Source organism: Leopardus geoffroyi, chromosome C2, assembly GCF_018350155.1.
Source record: "Leopardus geoffroyi isolate Oge1 chromosome C2, O.geoffroyi_Oge1_pat1.0, whole genome shotgun sequence".
NCBI lineage: Eukaryota > Metazoa > Chordata > Mammalia > Carnivora > Felidae > Leopardus > Leopardus geoffroyi.
In genome coordinates, this window is record NC_059333.1 from 4,313,211 (window position 1) to 4,327,116 (window position 13,906).

General features: G+C 58.5%; 1 long non-coding RNA gene across 1 annotated transcript; it reads right to left on the reverse strand.

The window, feature by feature from the left end:
* Positions 1 to 6,695: 6,695 nt before the first annotated feature.
* On the reverse strand, positions 6,696 to 9,401 carry LOC123575993. The gene is made up of 4 exons (XR_006701123.1): positions 9,328 to 9,401; positions 9,051 to 9,175; positions 8,087 to 8,204; positions 6,696 to 6,875 (listed from the first exon to the last, which is right to left on the reverse strand). It is a non-coding gene; the product is annotated as an uncharacterized LOC123575993 (long non-coding RNA).
* Between the last annotated feature and the right edge of the window lie 4,505 nt (positions 9,402 to 13,906).

A 13,906-nucleotide genomic window follows, 5' to 3' on the forward strand; every position in this document is an offset into this window, starting at 1 on the left:
TTTTAAAGCTCATCATGGCCCAAAGGGCTTATTACAAGCGTAGAGCTGCTTGCCAAACTGTGAAATCAAAGGGCGGCAGACTTACTCCATCAAATGCATGGTGAACCCATTGTGGCGGGGGTCTGGCCATTCCCTACAGGGACGTGCCAGCGCCGTGCCTCCTTCCCGAACCCCGGTCCCGGCACCCAACCTATCACTTCTGGCAGCTTCCCGCTGGCCTTGCCCCCTGGGGGTCCTGGAGCTCTCTGCGTCCTTCTGTTCCTGCTCAGGCCGCACATCGGGCACGGGAACAGGGACATGGGATGCTTCTCCTACCCACCCCCCCGCAAGGCGAGAAGGGGTTACCTGCCCCTAGCCAAGCTGGGCATCAGTGCATTTCCTGTTGTCCCCGAAGACGTTTGAGGACAGAAGGCAGGGAAATGGTTCACGGCGGGTCCTCTTGACTGAACCCTGTGTTAAAGCCAGAGCTCTGCTCACTGCCTGCATCTCGCCCCGCCTCTCCCCTGGCGGATGAAGTTCCTTCTTGCGGTCCCTCTGTCCTTGTCCTCCTGACCTGGCCTGACTGCCCCTTTGTTTTATGGCTCCCAAAGATGCCCCAGGTCCGACCGGTACCATCCTTGCTCTGGCCCTAGAGTTGGCGTCCCTCCAGAGGTTCACAGTAGGGTGTGGAGGGTGAGGCCCCCCATCAGGGCATAACCCCCTTGCTCTGATGGCCAGGAGAGGCGAATTCACGTACGTGAGGTCTCACGCCGGCTCGTGGCGAGCCTGGTCTCCTGACCCCATTTATTCAGTGTCCTTTTCCCTCCCCAGGTGGCCCCTGTGGCTTCCGCGTGGCCAGTGGTGGCGGCCCCCGGCAGCCCGGCGCCTGTGAGGGGATGTCCGTAGGCTCCTGCTTCGGAAGGGACCAGCCAGGGCTTAGGGGACACACACAGCCCCAGTGGTCACACCCCCTCCTTGAATAGGAAGGGAAACACAGCCAGAAACTGGGATGGTCCGCTCTTGTCCTGTAAGCTTGTGAATGACTGGTGTGTGCACACGTGTGCGTGAATGTGTGTGGGCCTAGTGCCCGTGTGGGATGGTGTGATGGTGGTACAGTGTGGGTGTCAGGGGAGATGGGCGTCTGGGACCTGCCCCCAGCACCCCCCCGTGCCCAGCTGCTCCCGTAGGAAAGCTCTGCGGCTGTCACGGCCAGCGGCAAACCCCAAATCCGAGCTCTGTTCTTTGGCTTTTAACCCCTTCCTGCCCTGGGCAAGTCTTTTAACCTGCCCGTGCCTCAGTTTCCTCAGCGCTGAGGGCCAATTAAATCCCTCCCTGCCCCTCTCCGGAACTCCCAAGGATTTGGCACAAGGATGCTCTATAAATCCAAGCTGTCATTACAATAAAACCTTGGCCTCCACAGCGGGGGCCTGATTACAAGCCCATCCGAATGTTGAGAACGGGCCTCCGGACTGACAGGAGGCGGTTCTGGGCCTTGGGGAGACTGTCAGCCGCCTCCTGGGGGATCGGCTTCCCTCTTACCTGGGCCGGCTGGCCTGGCGTGCCTTTGAGGCAGGACGCGGAGTCCCTTCTGGTCTTGCTGTTGTCTCACGGGGTGCCCAGGGGTCTCTTTGCTCCCGATTCCAGGCCCGGGTGCCTCACAGACGGGGCCTGCCTCCCCGCTGCCTCCCCAGTCTGAGGTGAGGGGTGATAGGATGTCTTCCGACGCCTCGAGAAAAGATGGCCTTGGGGAGGAGGTAGGGAGAGGTAGAGAGAGGGAGGTAGGGAGCCCATCAGCGGCGTGGGGTCAGCGTTCTGCTCTGTGTTGCTGACCAGTGTCCATGAGACATGAAGTCCAGCTGAGGGTGTCCCCGTAGAGGTGGCTCTGCATTTTACAAATACCTTCCAACAGGACTTCTACCTGGGGTAAATGTGGTTCTTCTCCTAAAAAGAGAAAAAGTCTCCAAAGGAACTGGACCTTCTGAGAATGACCGGCTTTCTTTTGTTTGTTTGTTTATTTTTTGGTCAAATGTCATTTTTTAGAAAATATAATTCCAGGGGCGCCTGGGTGGCTCAGTCGGTTAAGCGTCCGACTTCAGCTCAGGTCACGATCTGGCGGTTTGTGAGTTCGAGCCCCGTGTCGGGCTCTGTGCTGACAGCTCGGAGCCTGGAGCCTGCTTCGGATTCTGTGTCTCCTCCCTCTGCTCTTCTCCCACTCACGCTCTGTCTTTCTCTCTCTCTCTCTCTCAAAAATGAATAAATGTTAAAAAAAAAAAAGTTAAAAAGGGGCACCTGGGTGGTTCAGTTGGTCAAGCAACAGACTCTTGATTCCGGCTCAGGTCACGATCTCACAGTTTGTGAGTTCAAGCCCTACATTGTCAGTGCAGAGCCTGCTTTGGATTCTCTCTCTCCCTCCCTCTCTCTGTCCCTCCTCTGCTCACTTGCTCTCTCTCTCTCCCAAAATAAATAAATAAACCTAAAGAAAAAATTAAAAAAAACAAAATACAACTCCAGAGAAAGTAGCAGATACAAGGGAAGTGGGTACAGTACCCAGATCTCTTTAAATCAAGGGCAGAGAGGGTCAGAATAAAATGGGCTACAAGCAAAAGCCAGTAACGCATCTGTGGTCCGTTCATCTGGGGAAGCTGCACCCTTGCTCCCCACCTCCCCCAGCCCCTCCCCACAGTGGCTGAAATGGACACAGAGGCTCTCCCCAGGGACTGCAGGCCTGGAAGGCTTCCTGGAGGAAGTGGGGGAAGTCTTCCCTTGAAGGACGTGTCGCGCTGTGCTGGGGGACTGTTATGGGATGAAGGGTGTCCTCCTGCCCCAAATCTCCATCCCTCAGAATGCGACTATATTTGGATGTAGGGTCTTTAAAGGGGTAATTAAGTTAAAATGATGTCACTGGGTTGGCCTCGATCCAATCTGACTGGTGTCCTTGTCAAAGAAGGACACAGACGCGCACAGGGACGACCGCGTGAGCGCACGGGGAGCAGGGGGCCGGCCGCGAGCCGAGGAGAGGGGCTCGGGAGGAACCAGGCCTTGCCCACCCCTTGATCGCGGGCTTACAGCCTCGAGCACTGGGAGAAAATAAACTTCTGTTGGCACGGTCGCCCAGCCCGTGGTACTTTGTTGAGAGCTGAGCTGCCTTCTGGAGGGGATTTGGGACCCTTGTCGGAAGGACCTGCCTGGGCATCCCGCAGATGTGGCCGGAGGGCAGGGGAGGGAGAGACGTCCCTCCAGAAACCTGGGAAGGTTCCTCTCACAGAACCTCCACGCCCTTCCATCTGAGTGACAGTGACTGAGGAGTGACAGTGCGGCCTCACAGGGTCTGCAGGGGCCCCGGCACCACTACTCACGTGTGGTTTTTATGGCTCCCAAGTGGGACCTCCTTTTTCCACAAAGAGGCCCAGAGCGCCCAGGGAGGGGGGCGGCCAGGTGAGTCAGGTTGTCCCCCGGGAAGGGGGGTGCCCCGCCTGTTCCCTTCGCCGTGTCGGGGCCCTCACCGCTGTGCTGGGTGGGCGGTGGGTGGTCCCGCGGAGCTCAGTGTTCCCCGGGCCCCGGCCACCCTTCTCCGCATTTGCTGCCGAACACTGGGAATGTTCCAGTCGGGCCGCCGAGAGCACCTGTCTGAAAGCCCCCGAAGCCAGAGCCGGTGCCCAGCAAACTCTCAGCGGCTGCAGGTGGGGGCTGGGGGAGGGGCGTGTGCAGCTCCAAGTCCCGGGTCCCCACACCTTCCTTGTGAGGTAAGTGTTACTGCGTCCGGTTTCCAGGTCCGACAAGACGAGACAGGCTGGAAGGTCTCATAAACCAGACCTGCCTGGGGCAAGCCGGTGGGGGGCGGGGGTGGAGTCTGGGGGACAGCCGGTGGGGTGACAGGAGCTCAGAGCCCTCGCCCCAGCAAGCTTCCCCCTCCCTTCACCCCATGCCCCAAAGACCCCCTGGGTGGCTGGGAGCTGGGGGGCTGTTCTGGGGGCACGTGGGGTGCGTAGGCACCCCTCGTCAGGGGCGGTGGGGTTTGAAGACACGTGAAACGGGATAGACTCTGGGGTCTTTGAGGGGGGCCTGGGGGGCCCTCAGCCGCCGCCAGAGTTTAGGGGACAGATGTAGTCACACCTGCCTGGGGCATTTTCCTTTGAAGAAGAACGTGACATCTTTGAAGACACCTCGGCCTCCCCTGCAGAACATCTTCTGAAGCCAGATGTCGCCGCCCCAAGGTGGAGCCACCTTGGGGCACCCGGCATCCTGGCCCGAGTGTGGGTCCGCCCCTGCCCTGGCTTTGGGTGACAAGGTCTCTTCCTACCTGGCTGACCCCCTCCCCCCCGTTGTCCTGGACTCCGTCATGCAGGGAGCTAACCCCAGCGGACCCCTCTCGGGACAAGAATCGGGCTAGGAGTCAAGGGTTCTGGGTTCGAGTCTAAATCCCGGCCCCGAACCGCCGCTTTCCCATTCCGGGCCTTGGGTTCCCTGTGGGGACACGGGGGAGGGTCCTGAAGGGTCTCAGGAGTCCCACTCGCCCTGTCTTCTGCTCAAACAGGGGGATTCCAACCCACTTCTAATTTTCTTAGGGCCCCCTCACCATGCACCCCAACAGCCACGCTTCGGGGTGCGGGATAACCTCGGTGTTTCTCACACCCCTGACCTTTGATAAGGCCTATTGACCTCACCTCTCTTCATTTTAGAAAAAAAGTTTTTTTCAGGAGAAAAAAAGTAAATCCTGCTTTTACCTACCTTTAAATGAATTTTTGAACGGTCTCATTTAGAACGCAAACAGTGAGCCTCAGTGGCGTTGGCCGAGCCCTCGGATGTTTTCACATCATGTCACACGTGCCCCTTCCTGCTCGAGACACCGTGGAGGTGCCTCGCCGCGTGGAAACAGCGGTGTCTTTGCACCCAGCAGCCTGATCTTACCATCAAAGGTGTCCACAAAGAAGCGGGTACGATGTTCTGTCACTGGGTTTCATTTTTGCGGACCTGTGCTTTGACATCGGTGGGTTCCTTGGGAATCCTGTGTGTGTGATCTCAGCACATTAATCTGAGGGACATCCACGGTGTGAGAGGCCCCACTAATACCAACCCCAGCTCAGCCCTCTTCTCCCGGAGGTGGCCCTCCCCGCTCCGGGCTGGCCTGTCCCACCGCTGCAGGCGACACGCTCGTGTGCCTGGGCCCAGCTCTGGCCACACAGTTCCACAGAGCACTGCCCTTCACAGAAAACCTGGAAATCCAGGCCCTCAGCGGGCTGCCCCACCCCACCCTCGCCCTCACCCCTGATCTAGCTGGGGACCTGTCCCCAAGCAAAGCATGTTTCATATAGGTGTCTGCTGTGTGCTTAGCGATCAACAGTCAGAGTGAGGGTGGGGGCCCAGCTGTGCCTGGGAGGGGCTGGAAGGCGGGGCCTATTCCCTATTCCACAGGGAACCCCTTGGTGCCCTCTTTCCCCTTCTAGAATGGGAGGCCCAGCCCTGTTCTCTTGGCTCATAGGTAGTTGCGGGGGTGAGGTCATCCTTGGAGCTCCCCAAGGAGATGATGGAGAAGGCGCTATTATAACCTTATCAGATCCTCTCTGTTGAGGCGCTGGAGGGAATCCACCAAGCCCCACCCACACTGAAGTCTCACCTCCCAACAGCTTGCGGGGGGGGGGGGGAGCGGGGGGGGGGGGAGGAGGGGTGGGGGAGATCAGTGGAGAGGCAGCTAGGAGCATTCGTCCCCCTCTAACTCCCAGACACAGCCCCAGCAGTGAGGGATGCCCTCCGGGTCCCCTGGGGAGGCGGCTTCCTGTCAAAGGTCTGCCAAGGTCAGGGGTGAGCACAGGTGTCCCCAGCGTTTCCACCTTGGGAGGGGGGAGCGTGGACCACAGGGAGGGAGAGCAGAGCTTTGGGGTGTATAGATCTCCCCCCGCCGCTGTGGGGCGGCCGGCTCCTTGGCCTTGCTGAACCTGCACACGTAAACTGGGCTTACCCCGGTTACCGTCCACTGGGGGTACAAATGCAATGAACGTGGGAAGCCCCCAGCCCAATGTGTCTGGCCCAGGGTTGCTGTTAGCGTGGAGACAGTTCCCTCCGCCTTAAAGGAAGGGTGGCGAGGACTGGCCAGCCGTCTCAGGCCTCCTGGGCGGGGCTGCCCCGGGGACACACAGGACCCCAGCTCAAGCTGGTGCTTTCATCACTGGCCAGCAGGGTCCACGTAGGCCCCTGGGGCCCGCTGGGACTCAGGACAATCAGTCCTCTGCCCTCTGGGAATGAGCCTGCCTGGAAACTGGTCCCTGAGGTCATTAGTGATGTTTGTAAACACAAGACACCTCCTTGCCTTGCGGGGGAGCTGGGTGGGGGGGGCTACCGTGACCGTCTGAGGGGGCTCCCCTACCCCAGAGGGAGTTGGGTTGGGGCCCTACTCGTGGACAAGGGCAGGCTTGCTGCTGGGATGACCTCCCTCTCACGCCAGGTGCCTGCACCCAGATTCCAAACCAGTCCCTTTAATTCCATAACCCGGGGGCCGGCCACGCCCATTTTATACATAAAGTTTTATTGGAACGCAGCCACACCCATCCGTTTCTTCACGGTCCGCAACCACTTTCTCACAACAAGCAAAGAAGTTTGGGGTGGCTCCGGTTCCAGGGGTGCGGGGGGGGGAAGCTGGTGGCTAGTTTGGGGGCAGGGGGCCCCTTGACCCGGGCGGATGTAAGCGTTCTGAGACACATGGAAGGTCGGCCTTGAAAATCTCTCGTCCGGGCAATTTATTTTGCAGCCAAACTCACGGGGCCCCGGGGCCTGAACCCAGACCCTTTCCCTTTGATGAAGTACGTTCACGTCTGGACTGTTCGTGGAGGGACCCCAGGACCCCTTCCTGGAGGCCAGTCCAAGCTTGTCACAGCCCCTCTGATGGAACTCTCCGGAAATACCTGTGGGATGAGGATAGGAAAAAGGACTAAATGAAATCATATAGACTCTTACCCACTCAAGACAGTCACTCGGTCATTTTGTTGACATTGAGAGTGTTCCTTCTGTGCTTCTAGATTTTCCTCCTCCTCCTCTGCGGCCGTGAGCCCCCCTCGAAGGCCGGGCCACTGAACCGAGAGACTGAATTCACAGGCCCTGTGACGGAGCCGACCCAAGCCGACACGGTGGGACCACGGCTCCGTCAGCCTGCAAACAAGGTCAGGGGCGGCGCGGGGCTGAAACTTGCTACAAACACCGGACGCTGGAGGCATCGCGCAGCAGACACGGGCAGCCTCGGGGGAACAGGGGCCTTGTGTGGGAGCCCGGGACCCGCGTGTTAGGAGCTCTGGCACCCCCGTTATAGGGCAAAGCATAAGCCCAGGCCGGTGGGTTTCATTTGAGCTGCCACCAACCCCTCCGTGTGGGTTTATGGCTTGGGGCTGATGTGCCTGAAGGAGAGGACGGTGCTGAGACACCCCAGCCCACTTCCCCAGGGCACTTTTTAACAACTCTGGTAAAATGTATCTAAATATGGGGGCGCCTGGGTGGCTCAGTCAGTTACGCGTCCGACCTCAGCTCAGGTCGTCATCTCACGGTTCATGGGTTCGAGCCCCGCATCGGGCTCTGTGCTGACAGCTCAAGCTCGGAGCCTGCTTCGGATTCTGTGTCTGTCTCGCTCCCTCTGCCCCTCCCCCGCTCATGCTCTGTCTCTCTCTGTCTCTCAAAAATAAAGTAAACGTTAAAAAAAATTTTTTTTAAATACACTTCAATAAAAGTTTCCGTCTGAATGTTTTTGTCCCCCGTAATTCATGGGTGGAAATCCTAACCCCCAATGTGAGGGTGTCAGGACTCGGGGTCTTGGGAGGTGACGGCGTCACGAAGGTGGAACCCCCACGAATGGGGTTGGTGTTCTGAGAGGAGACCCCCTCCTCCCAGAGCACCCCCGCTCTTTCCCCTGCACATGAGGACACAGGAAGCACTGGCCCTTCACCAAACACCGAATTAACCGGCGGTCTTTGCCCTCCCCAGGGGGCAGTTCAGCAACGCCCAGGGTATTCACATTGCTGTGTGTCCTCCTCCAGAACTTCCTGCAAAACCGAAGCTCTGTGCCCGTTAGACAACGGCTCCCCCCACCCCCCAGGCCCTGGTGTCGCCCCGGGGAACTCGCACTGACGTCAGTTTTTCTGCAGGATAAAGATGGGGAACTTGGGCTGCGTGTCCAATGTCAGGGTCTGCACGGCTGGGCTGCCTCCGGAGACTCCTTTCTGAAGGCCTCCTTGCCTCCTGGGGGTCTGCAGGGCGGAGGCAGAGGACCCGTGGGGGTGGGAATCCCGCTGTGGGACTTTGGGTTTTAAGTCAAAGGGTGGTACAATGATCCCCGTCAGGCCCCTACCCTTCCCTGGGCTACTGCAGCCTGGGGGCCGGCCTCTCCCACTTGCCTAAAGGCCAAGTCCACCTGGCGCCCCCTCCCCTCGCTTCCTGCTCCTCCCCCTCCCCCCCTGCAGAGCCCCTGTGAGGGGAGGGGGAGGAAAGTTCACGAACACGGAAAAATCTCTCAAGTCTTGCTTGGAAACCAAGCCACATTTCTTAGGCATCCAGGCCACTCTGGAGAGGTGGGGACACAGAACGTCAGGGGACAGGCCTGGAGGGCCTTTAGCCACAGAACCGTCAGGTAACTGCTTCCCCCTCTGACAATGTTGCTTCAGATTAGATTCCTTCCTCCCTTCTTCCCTCCCTCCCTTTCTCCCTCCCTTCTTTCCTTCCTTCCCTTTCTGATTTCCTTCCCTCCTTCCTTCCCTCCCTTCCTCCCGTTTTGTGGGGGGCTGTACTAACTGCTTTTACATACATCCCCTCTCCCAATTCCGGAAACTGCCTTTTAAAAAGTTCCCATTATGGTTCCCCATGACAGAGAAGGGGTTTGGGAGAGCTGAAATCCCCGCCTGTGGCCGTGTGTTACTGGTGTTGGTGGATTCGAACCACTGCACTCTACCCTCCCCCCCACCCCCCGCTCCTAGCGACCTGGCCAGGGCGCCTGCTTGCACCAGGGCTGGCCCCTCGGAGGTGGAGCTGGCCCAGAGATGGGAGTCCTTGGGGACAGAGCTCCACAAGACGCTGACCCAGCGCGGGGACAGGCTTACCCCCCATGTCACATGCCACGTAATGTTCCTCTTGTTGGATTCCACGGCTCTGGCCACCACTCCAGTCCCTTATCAGGCTTCCGAGAAGGAGATACTTCAGGTCCCTCTTTGTGCTTTGTTTTTCTCTTTGGAAGGAGAGAGAGTCTAAGAGAAGCCCCTTTACCTGCACACTGGGGCTCTGGTGGGGGCCCCATAGTGCGGGGGGGGGGGGATTTGTCGGGACTTACGTGACCCAGGAAGAGCAGTAGGTTGCCCCCCAATTCCCCCCACGACTCACCAGCGGCAGCTAGGCAAGGTGAGAGCCGGCGCATTCTGGCACATTCTGGCACATTCTGCCCCTGCACACACCCGTGACCCAGCTCCCCGCCCGTGGGCCGGCACTCCTCCTTGTGTTACTCTTCCGAGAACACAGAGCATCCTGCCAAGGGGAACCCCAACCCCCCGGCTGAGGCCCTGGCTGGTGGCTGAGAGGCGCCAACCTGCTGGAGCGCCCACTGTGCCTGCCTCTGCCACGGGCTCCTGGCCATGGCTGCCTGGCTCCGGGGCGCGTCCCATTGTCCGCAGGAAGCTCTGCCGGCCTGTACACCGGCAAGGGGCAAATTCTGCGCTGACAGCAGGGAGCCCTATGCAGGGCTTGAACTCACCAACTGTGAGATCATGACCTGAGCCGAAGTCGAACGCTTACCCGGCTGAGCCGCCCAGGCACCCTTAACTTTCAGCTTTTTTTTTAAGTTGCAGACCAAACCAAAAAAAGCCACAAGGTCCGAAAAGAGCTTTGGCGGTGACTGCTGATTGATCAGGTTTAGAAGCAACCAACTCATGCCCCTGGGGTCTGGCCGTGGTCAAGCGGAGGCCAACAGGCTGTCGGGTAGGAGGACAGGGCGAGGGCTTTCGGTTGAGTTTGCAGACCGGGGTTCCGTGAGGCAGAGCCGCATGGCCCCTCCTCCCTGGCAGACGAGATGGGAACTGATGCGTCTTGGGGGGAGGGGGCCCTCCCCCACCCCTTCCCCACAAGTCTTGCCGAGTGGTGACTGCGTTTATATGGCGGCCTGGTCCCCATCACCTTGCAGAGCTGGTGTGGACCCTGGGACCCCTCCACCCTCCCGGGCACAGGGAAACGCTGAGCTGTCACCAGCGCATTGTCACCGCAAGCAGGGCACGGTGTGGGCCCCTGCTCCCTGCCCAGGTCCCCGCCGTACCTTGCTCTCTGGAGTCCCTTCTCCGGAGCTCCCAGAAGTGACCCTCATTCCCAGCCTTGCAGAGCCAGGGGTTTAGGGACACTGAGAGCAACCGGCCCACCGCCTCAAGGAGCGACGAGGCTGAGATGTCTGTCTGTTCCCCCTCTCCTCCCTCTGCTCCCTCCATGTCCGCTTCCCGGGGCGCCCTCCCTCCTTAGAGCACGTGCACGGGGACACCCCGGCCGGGGGTCTAGGGGAGGCGTCCGAGGACTGAGACTCTAAAGATGAGAGTTTCCAGAGCAAGACTCCCCCACGGGCTAGCAGGGAGGACCCCGGCACATGCGGGGGGAAGATACGTGGCCCTTGCACGTGAAGGGCCTTTGCCCGGCAAGCCGCGTGGGGTGTGGGGGAGGGGAGGCGGGGACGGTGGGCGGGGAAGTGACCGCAGTAAAGCCCTCAGGTGCGTGACAACAGCTTCCAGGAGGAGAGCTGATGTCTCAGATCTACTCATCGGCCACTAAGAGTGAAACATGGGCGTCGAAGGCCCGCGTGGCGGCATCTATAAAGCGCCTCATGGCCTGTGGCGGGCGGAGCCCAGGGACCAGACCTGGGCCCTGACGGGACAGCACGTTGCTCGGATCCCACGAGCAAGAAGGGACTGGTTCTCTGGATGCCTTGGCGAGACACGCGCCTTCCAAGGGGAGGGGCCAAGCCCTAGAAAGATTCCGGAGCCTGTCCCACGGGCACATCTTGCAGGATGACCTGGGACAGGCCGGCATCGTCCCTTGGAAACAAAGGACCAGTCTTTGCGCCTTGCCCCTCCCGCCACGAAGCCCAAAGCACGCCGTCGGGCAGGGCTCCTCGGCTTTGGGAGACAGGACGTTCTGCGCCTCGGGATAGTTCTGTGGCCCACCTGCCGGGCTGGGAGCTGCCAGTCTGGAGCAAGGCCCAGAGGGAAGGTCGGGCCATAGTGTCAACAGGCCCGCGGCTCGGGTCGCGTGACTTGGCAAACTCCCGGCGGCCAGAGGTATCTCAGGGAGAGAGATGTCGGGAGAGCCTCCAGGGAGGCCCAACAGGCGAGACCAGGGCAGACCCCCAGCGTCCCAGAGGGAGGCCGTTCCAGCCGTAGCAGAGGGCCGCCCGTCATTCCAAGGGCACGGGGGGCGGAAAGCGTGGGCACGCCGAGGACCCGGACGTGCCCCGGGGCAGAGCCGTAGGCTGGCATAGCCTCACCCGGGCTGCTGTCCAGCCGCAGGAGGGAATGACGTTTGGAAACCTGCCACCACACGGTCACCCGTGATCCTTGAGGACACGATGCTCAGCCAAAGAAGCCAGATAGAAAAGGCCACGTACTGTATGTTTCCCTTTGATTTGTTTTAATGTTTGTTTATTTTTGAGAGAGAGAGAGAGAGAGGGACAGGGAGACAGCGAATCCGAAGCAGGCTCCAGGCTCCGAGCTGTCAGCACAGAGCTCGACCCGCGAACCGTGAGATCGTGACCTGAGCCGAAGTCGGACGCTCAACCGACTGGGCCACCCAGACGTCCCTGTGTGTTTCCATTTACGTGGACTGTCCAGAGTGTAGACATCCACGCAGAGAGAAAGTAGCCTGCTGGTTGCCTAGACCCGCGGGGAGGGCAGGGGGGACCCGGAGGGGACAGCAAAGGGTGCAGGACTCTTTCTGAGGTGGTGGAAATATTCTCAAACTGCCTGGGTGCACACACCAAGCACACCGAAACTGAATATACTAAAAAAAACATAGTACATGGGTCATTTGCCTGGTATGTGAGTTACAGCTCAATAAAACGGTTTTTAAAACACGTGTAAGGAAAACGTGACAACATCAAAGCGTCCACACGAATGTGCTAAGAGTTACTGATGCCTCAGGTCAAATATGGATTGTATTCTGTCCTTGGCCCGCTCCCCTCTTGACTCTGCGCTGTCAGGGGGCCAGGATCCCCACTGATTGCAGCCTGGGCCTGGGAATGACCCCCCAGGGGCTCTGGGGCCGAAGCTGGGTCTCCTGCAACGTCGCGCTCTGACCTTTCTCTCTCCAGCCCACTGACTCCTCCGCATCAGCCCCAGAACTAGAAGAACAGGATTGCATCCCTGGTTCTCTGCGGCTGGCTGTGTGATCCTGGCCACTTATGCTACTCTCTGGTTTGTCCTCTTTCGTCGTCATAAATCCCTGGCGGCGCCCCGGGGCTAAGACCATCAGATCCGACCTGAAGGCTTTCTCCATTTATACATTTGTGCTGTGTCTGTGGGTCTGTTGGGAAATGATGAGGGAGTGTTATAAAAATTCCACTGCTCTTTGCTCTTGGAATTTCTGTTTTATAAATTAATAAGACCTTTACCGGTTTTCTCGGTTTCTCAAATTTGAATGCCTGGGCGGGGCTTTCAAGGAGCGCACAGAAGAAATGTGCCATGTTCAAGAGCAGTAGCCATCCGGAGGACATCTTCCCTGACACCTTCAAGTCTCCAGAAAAGGGACAGTGCCCGCCTGTGCGGAGAGACTGCCAGGCTCCAGCCTGAGCCCCGGGGCCGGGGGAGGGGCCTCGAAGATGCAGAGAAGGAAGCTTGACATTGTGGTAAAGCATTTTGAAATCAACCTGGCATGATGATGTTTATCCTTCATGGGTTTCAGAAATATGGCCCTCCATCGAGGGATGCATCCGAAGACCAGAGAGCAGTTTCGCCCTTTGCTTTTTGCTAAATACAATCCAACTCCCTGTCCCTTTCTGGAACTTGGAGGGCAGAATGCGGCGATGACGAGGGCCGCCCTCTACACGCCCCAGACCTGTTCCTCTACTTGCTGGATTGTTCCCCTATTACCTCCTTCAGCTACTCTAAGGCTGTTTCCTTATGATACACCTCACCCTTGAAGAGTTTATGACAAAATGAATGCACAGGGAGTCAGGTTGAAGGGGGTGGCAGGCGAGACGGGCTACAGAATTTGCAGAGCCCAGTGCAAAATGAAAACGAGGTGTTCCTTGTTCAAAAAGTATTAAGAGGTTCATGAGGTCGATAGAGCTTTAAAACAAGTGTGGGCCCTGGTTTAACCGGAGTTCAAATGGAGCTGGGCCAGGGGCGTGATTAAAAGTCAGTTAGTGAGGGGCGCCTGGGGGGGCTCAGTCGGTTAAGCGTCCGACTTCGGCTCAGGTCATGACCTGCCAGTTCGTGAGTTCGAGTCCCGCGTCGGGTTCTGTGCTGACAGCTCAGAACCTGCTTCAGACCCTCTGTCTCCCTCTCTCTGCCCCTCCCTCCCTGGTGCCTGCGTGCTCACTCTTTCTCGCTCTCTCTCACTCAAAAATAAAGAATAAACGCTAATAAAAAAAGTCAGTTAGTGAGGCTTATACGGAGTTCTCAGCCTTTCCTGCTTGGCCTCGGTGTGATAGACAGGTTTTAGAAAACAGCAAAAACAGATTGCAACAAGTATGAGGAGTGGAGACAAAGTGGGTCCAAGATGTTCCATGAACAAATCCATTAAAAAAACGGGCAGAGGACCTGAGTAGACACTTTTCCAAAGAAGACACACACATGGCCCACAGATGCATGAAAAGATGCTCAACATCGCTGGTCATCAGGGAAACGCAAGTCAAAACCACACTCAGATACCACCTCGCACCTGTCAGAACGGCTGGTATTAAAAAGACAAGAATTAACGAGTGTTGGCGAGG